At 33.8% G+C, this 7519-nt stretch overlaps 1 pseudogene; it reads left to right on the top strand.

Annotated features, from left to right (window-relative positions):
- Positions 1-3427: 3427 nt before the first annotated feature.
- Positions 3428-7151, top strand: LOC131858485 (stearoyl-[acyl-carrier-protein] 9-desaturase, chloroplastic-like; annotated as a pseudogene).
- Positions 7152-7519: the final 368 nt, after the last annotated feature.

Genomic DNA, 7519 nt, shown 5'->3' with positions numbered 1-7519 from the left:
TATATTAGCCTATTGACAAATAGGGAAAGCGTACCAGTAGTTGATATAGCTAACTTCGTGCATCCATAGATCCTAAATAGTACATTGGATTTTGATCATTTTTTTTTGTTGTCTCTCTATGTGACTTAACTTCTTATAGCTATTGTTCTACATTTTGGGTAGTAACGCCGCATGCTGTGGGATCTGTGATGCATGCAAGGGTAAAAAGTACACATTTCAAAGTGTTTCCTAATACCTACTTAAAGATGCCCCAATAACCATGCACTTAAAATTTCCAATACTTATGCACAAATGACCTAGTATTTGTGCACAAATGCCCCAGAAGTTGTGCACAAATATACCAATTGTGGATAAAAAAAGCTAAAAAGTGAGCAGCTATTGGTACATGTGGACTTTATTAATGGACTTTTAGTTATCATTTTTTTGGTTTCTGTAAAGTTAATAATTGAAAGGTTCAATGAAAAATGGTAATTGAAACATAGAAGTGCTCTTCCATTACATAAATAAATAAAATGATAAAAGATTGGAGAAATCATCTATGGAAGAAAGAAGAAACATATGTGTAAGCAAGTTGGTGACCCCTTTCCTCACACCATGCCATGTGTTGAAATTATCTTTTAAATAAAATGATAAAAGATTGGAGAAATCATCTATGGAAGAAAGAAGAAACACATGTGTAAGAAAGTTGGTGACTCCTTTCCCCACACCATACCATGTGTTGAAATCAACTTTTGAATAAAATGATAAAAGATTGGAGCAATCATCTGTGGAAGAAAGAATAAACATACATGTAAGAAAGTTGGTGACCCCTTTCCCTGCACCATACCATGTGTTGAAAATAGATTTTGAATAAAATGATAAAAGATTGGAGCAATCATCTATGGAAGAAAGAAGAAACATATGTGTAAGCAAGTTGGTGACCTCTTTCTCCACACCATACCATGTGTTGAAATCAAATTTTGAATGATCTCCACCTTGCCATCATATGCAACACCAAACTCGCCCACTCACTCTCACCTTGCCATTTGAGCAACTCACGACCCTTGTAAGTGTACAATGATATACAAATTTACACATTGGTACACTACCCATCCATTAATGGGAGAGGACATGTGTGGGATGGCGCTAAGAAAGTTATGCGTGTGTTCATTGCAGTGTTAGAGAAGAGTCTAATTAGAGATAGGACAACACTAACCTTATGTCTACCAATGACATTTGCTAAAAAAATTCTAAAGCCTTTTCAACAAATTCATTTTGTGAGAATCCTGCAACCATGACAGTCCATGGGGGGCCATTTCTAGGAGGCGATCTTATTATTATTGAAGCCATATCCTTGTGATATAGAGTAAGACCCACTTTAAGAATTCTATTTGTCTTGGGTCAACAATTCTTCAATTTTCTAATGTGATGTATTTGATTATCAAGGAAGTTGACAAAAGTAAAAATCATTATCACATACGTGAAGTTCATGAACAAGTGCTTCATTCCATGAAAAGTTGTGGTGGCAATAAAATCATTAGAAATTGACTAGAGTTGATATATGATAGAAGACAAAACTTTAGCGTTAACGTGAATGAAAATCTCTTTCACGGTAGAAAACTATGTAACACTCTATTGACATGTATCTAGATTTAAGTTCAATTTATGATTGTGTTCTTTAGAATGATCTTTGTTGACTATAGACAATTAATGATATTTATTATAAAATTTGAAAAGGCATTTCATCTTTATTTATTGGGTGGAGAAAGATATTCTAAACATTATGTGTTGGTACTATATGGAAAGTTTGTGTATTCATAATTAGATTATTATATGATTATGATTTTAAACTCTAAACTTTATAAATAATATATTTTAAATTACCCTTTAATTAAGTAAATGGACTTTAAGTCTTTATGAGTTCTTACTATTTTCTATAACTCATGTGAGTTTAATGTGTTACATTTGTTTCCAAAAACTATAAGATATTTGAATAGTATAATATGGTTATATCGATTAGCAAGAATGTAAATCTTTTAAATAATATGTTTTAGATAAATGTTCTTCTACCTAATAATGTCATCATGATGAAATGATATTGATACAAGAGTTTACTTGGAAATAAAAAATTGATGTAGAAATCTAAAGTTGACTTAGAAATCAAGAAATTAATTTGGAGAAGTTTTTTAACTTAAAAAATATCAATTGACCTAAATTGTCTTATGAGTATAAAATTATGGAAATGACTATTTTCCATTCAAAATAGTATAATTGTAAAAACACAAATTCCTATAACACAATTGTTTTTCAGTTGATTTTTTGCTGTAAAATAGTATTGAAAAAACAAATTAAAAAAATCAAACCAATAAAAATCGTTTAAAAATCCATTATGATTTATAAATTTTATATTTTGATCAAATACTATTTTATATAAAGAATAGAGAGCTCTTAAAATAATGACTGATTATTTAATAGTATCAATGATATGTGTAAGATTGTGAGGATACGTTGGTATTGCGTATTTTTTTCATATAAAAACACTCAAACTTTTATTGGAATCTTCAGTGCATTAAGCTGAGCAGTAAAATGGTATAGAGGAATTTCTTCGAAAGCTTCGTTGGAGTCTCGTGTGACTTAATTACAGTTATAGTGCTTGGTTTCCGTTAGATATTGACACAACATATATTTGTTTAATGCCTGTCAGTTTATCTTAAGTTTTAGATCTTTACTCTAGACCAACTTAAAACTGAAAAATAATAAAAATGGAAAAAATGATAAGAGAATATAACCTCGCAAAGAAGCTGTGATAATGCAAAGCGTTTTTGACGAGTGAGAATTGATCATGGAGGCACTAAAGCTAAAAGCCTTGACCCTTTTAGTGTTGGTTCCTAACATATGTATTGTGTATGTCTAATCAGGTGAGAAATGCGTACAGTTTTAAATCATACATATTAATCAGTATATTCAGTTAAGAGGATGTTAGTTAATTTTGAACGTTTAACACTTTTAAATCTAAAAATGTATTTTTAGTGTGACCACATTCATTAAGCAACATATTAAGCTTAGAAAATGTCATTCAATTCTGAGTATTTAACACTTTTAAGTTTAGAAGTATAAACTTACTGTCAAAAAATGCAAACAGTAATGTACTCTGTTGTTATTGAGAATTAATGGTGCTACTTGCAGAGAAATCCATTGCAATTCTTACGATATGCAACATTGAGGAGTAATGTGGTGAGGAAAAAATGGTGGTCAGGAAAGCATGATTTAGAAGTCCAAACTAATTCTATAACTACTTCTAATGGAAAAGTTGTTTGTACTGGTTTTTGCTGTTTTCGGTGTGATATTTTCTGTGAAATGGCATCTGCATCTGTTGTGAAATGCATTGTGAGCCCTAAATATCTAGCTTCTGAGGCCTTTATCCATGACATTAAAGAGTTACGGGAGCGGTCCCTTGAACTGTAAGATGACTATTTAGTTTGTCTGGTGGAAGATATGATTACAGAGGAAGCATTGCCGACTTATCAGACTATGCTTAACACTTTAGATGGATTGCGGGATGAGAGTGGTGCCAGTCCCACATCCTGGGCTGTGTGGACTCGTATGTGGACAGCCGAAGAGAACAGACACGGTGATCTTCTCAATAAGTATCTTTCTTTGTATGGCCGTGTGGACATGAGACAGATTGAAAACACCATACAGTACCTCATAGGATCAGGAATGGTAAGCATTCATCATCATTCTAATATTATTCACTGATCTTTGCAAACATATACTGAAAGCTATTGTAATTGTTGAATTTGATGTTGGTGGCAATTAGATATTAAAAGCTGTATTAATACAGTTTATATGATTATAATTTTTGTTCTTTTGTGCAGGTTTTTGTTTGCATCAATGTTTTGGATCACATTCAGTGATTCATCATTAGAGTTCTCTTATCTTGGTGATAGATCAAAGAGCTATTACAACTCTCTCATTCTGATGACGGATCATTGAGTTGAACTATATCAGAATGAGAAAGTTGTAGATGAGTCATTGAATGTAATCGGCATCATCATTGAGTGTGGTCTAAAAGATTGATGCAAACAAAAGCCTATACAATAGAATCCAAAAATTAAACAACAATTTTTAAAAATTTTAAAACTGTAAAAATTAATCTTTTTTAAGATTAATTTTTTCATTTACCCTATTTGAAACCTTAATGAAGGTAATATAAGTAATGTATTTTGACTTGGTTTCTTGTCTCTGTAGAATCCCCGCACTTACCCTATTTGAGACCTTAGTGAGGTAATATAGATATATTAACGTAATGTATTTTGACTTGGATTCTCTGTAGAATCCCCGCAAAGAAAATAGTCCCTTCCTTTGCTTTTTGTACACATCTTTCCAGGAGAGGGCAACGTTCATGTCACATGGCAATACTGCAAGATTCGCCAAAGATAATGGTAATCTCAAACTAGCTCAAATATGTGGAACTATTGCTGCAGATGAGAAGCGCCAGGAGACTGCATATACTAAAATAGTTGAAAAGTTGTTTGAGATTGTTCCTAACGATACGGTCATAGCTTTTGAGGACATGATGCAAAAGAAGATTACTATGCCTGGCCATTTGATGTATGATGGGTAGGATGCTAACTTGTTTGAGCACTTTTCAGTTGTTGCACAGAGGTTAGGGGTATACACAGCAAGGGACTATGCGGATATCATGGAATTCTTGGTGAAGAGATGGAATGTGGAGAAACTAGAAGGCCTTTCAGCCGAGGGAAGGAAGGCTCAGGATTATGTATGCAAATTGCCGCCTTATATCAAGTTTAGAAACACTCCAAACCCTGGAGTAATTCCCTAAACCTCTTTCCTACTAACTTGGTTCCAAGACAATCGCTCACCCAAGGCCTACCTACATACTAATGAGATCAAATTCACATGTAGTTCTACTCTCCTAATCTTTCAAGGAACATAAATATAGGCACCTATACTTAGGGTTTGATAACGACACAAGTAACCTTCCTCCTAAAAGAGAAATAGACTAAAGAATAATATAAGAGAAAAATCATAAAAGGGTTTAAGACAATAATGTAATAGATCACTATTTACCAATACCATTTCCAAAATAAAGTCGCAACTCACAAATTCTATTGATTAATAACAAACCACCAAAATTCTAGAATATAATTTTATATTCTAACAAGGTTTTGTTAAATGTCTCCCAATGATTAATAATACTTTTAATAGTATGCACAAGGTAACCCATTCAGGTTCATATAAAACTTTTCCTAAAGTATTTCTATCCAAGTAAATCAAGATCTCAAATTAAACTTGATACAATTAATTGAACTTGAACATCCAAAGATCCCTTAGAGACTTGTCTCATTAACATAGAACATCGAGTTTAATACTCATCAACAATAAATTCTCAAGTTGTATGCACATACATATTGTGATAACTTCATAAAACTCATAATTCTTATGAAACCAAAGTAATTGTAGGTTCAAGTCTCTACGTGAACCTAGTTTGATAAACATAGAGTTGACTAAATCTCTACAACCCCTTTCAAATTTTCCACTAGGCATGAAAAGATACATTTATTAAATATAATATATTTTAATTATCTATCATCCCATACAAATTCATATAAAATACAGTGTTGAATATGTATATATTTAGCTCAATTAGATTATGTAGGAGCATCTCGGGCACAAGAGAAATTCGCATCATTGTGCATCTTTTTTTTTAAATTTTCGTTGGAGGCATTTTTGTTTTAGTTGCATTTTTGGGTTTGATCTTAGCGTTGCCTTGGTTTGGAGTTAGTGTTTGCAAAAGTAGTTCAAATTTCAAGCAACTCGATGAGATGAAAAAAATGCTCTCTCTGATTCAAGTAAGTCCTAATGATGTGATGTAGGAGCATCTCTGGTCGTTGAGTAATCTTGCATTAACCAAAAAAAATATATTTATTTTTTAGTTATTCTTGTTCTGTGTTGCAGTTACTGTGTTACTTCCAGAATTCTCCGGTAGTTCATTTTCCGTTGTGGATCAGATTCTTGGATTCCAGGTGTGTTCTTATTCCTTATTCTAGATTGTGAGTTCATTTGAACTCTTTTCTAGCAAGTTATTGCTTCCGGATTGGCTGTTTCTTGGTTCCAGAGCAATTTTTGAGCTTAACGACTAGTTGGAGATTTCTTCTCTTGCAAAGAGATTTATCGACTTGTAGATCTAATTGGCACCATGTACGATGTTCCTAGGCCCTTAACCAACCTTCTTGGGTGGTCCGCACTTCGTTATTATCTCTGGTGGAGGTGATCTTCACACTTTGGGTTTGACCTATCTTACACATTTCATTTTCCTATCTTTGGAGAATGCTATCTTTTGTGGCTAACTTGGATGTGTTCCATATGCTATTTATATTGTTGTAATTGATCCTTTGGAGAGTAGAGAAATATAGTATGAATATGAATTCATGTTATGTAATTTGGATACCTCTTGGGGGTCCGGATGGATTGCAATTTGGAATGTAAGTTGTTCTAGGCCTATTAGCTTGTATGTAAATAGGATGTTGCCGACTGATTTATAGTGAATCTATGATGTTGCAGATGTTTGAATCAAAATTTTCTCTATGTTTTGTTGTTGCTTCCATTGTGTTACTCTTACTACATGATCTGGATTGTTCCCTTTGAGGACCCTCTGGATTATTGCTGCACCAACTGGTATCAGAGCTGGTTGCGAACCTTGAGGCATTCCTTTGGGTGAACAGATCGCTGATTTGAGGCAGGTTGCAAGTGTGTTCAATAGATCACCGATGAAGAGGCAATTGAAACTTGTAGTTATATCGTCGAGCTGAGGAAGTTGAATCGAAGTAAAGGAGAAGATTCCGCCAAGAAGGATGAACCCTCGAAGGGTAGAGCAAATGATGGAGGATTTTAGAAATGAGATGAGGAATGAGATCCGAAATGCATTGGCTAGTTTACGGAGGAATCTAGAATCAGAGGATGAGTATGAAGAGGTTGGAGAGGAACTGGAGGTGGAAGAGGTTGAAGGACCAAAAGATGAAAGGGAAGAAATATTCCTTAGAGTGGTGACACAAGTGAGTAAAGTTCACAAAGTGGAGGTTTCTAACTTTTCAATTACGTTAAATCCAAAAGACCTAATAGACTGGATTAGAGAATTGGAGGACTAATTTGAGTTTGAGGATATCAGAGATCTGTAGAGGGTTAGGTTAGCACAAACTAAGTTGAAAGGGCATGCTACTTTATGGTGGAAAGAGTTGCAGAGAGATAGAGTGGAGAATGGTGAGATGAAAATCACTTGGTGGAGACATATGGCTGCAAGATTGAAGGCTAAATTCATTCTGGGAGACTATGAGTTGGAATTGTTTAAGAAGTTTCAGAACTTGAAGCAGAGGAACATGAGTGTGAAAGAGTATACTGAGGAATTCTACAAGGTGATGATCAGATTTGGACATAGAGAGATGGATAGAGAGAAGGTGGCTAGATACATAAATGGACTTGGATTTAACATTCAAGATGAGATGAGTATGCTGAAGAT

This window comes from Cryptomeria japonica, chromosome 9 (genome assembly GCF_030272615.1).
Source record: "Cryptomeria japonica chromosome 9, Sugi_1.0, whole genome shotgun sequence".
Classification (NCBI taxonomy): domain Eukaryota; kingdom Viridiplantae; phylum Streptophyta; class Pinopsida; order Cupressales; family Cupressaceae; genus Cryptomeria; species Cryptomeria japonica.
Note: the sequence above shows the minus strand (reverse complement) of the source record. Positions and strands in the feature narration are given on the sequence as shown.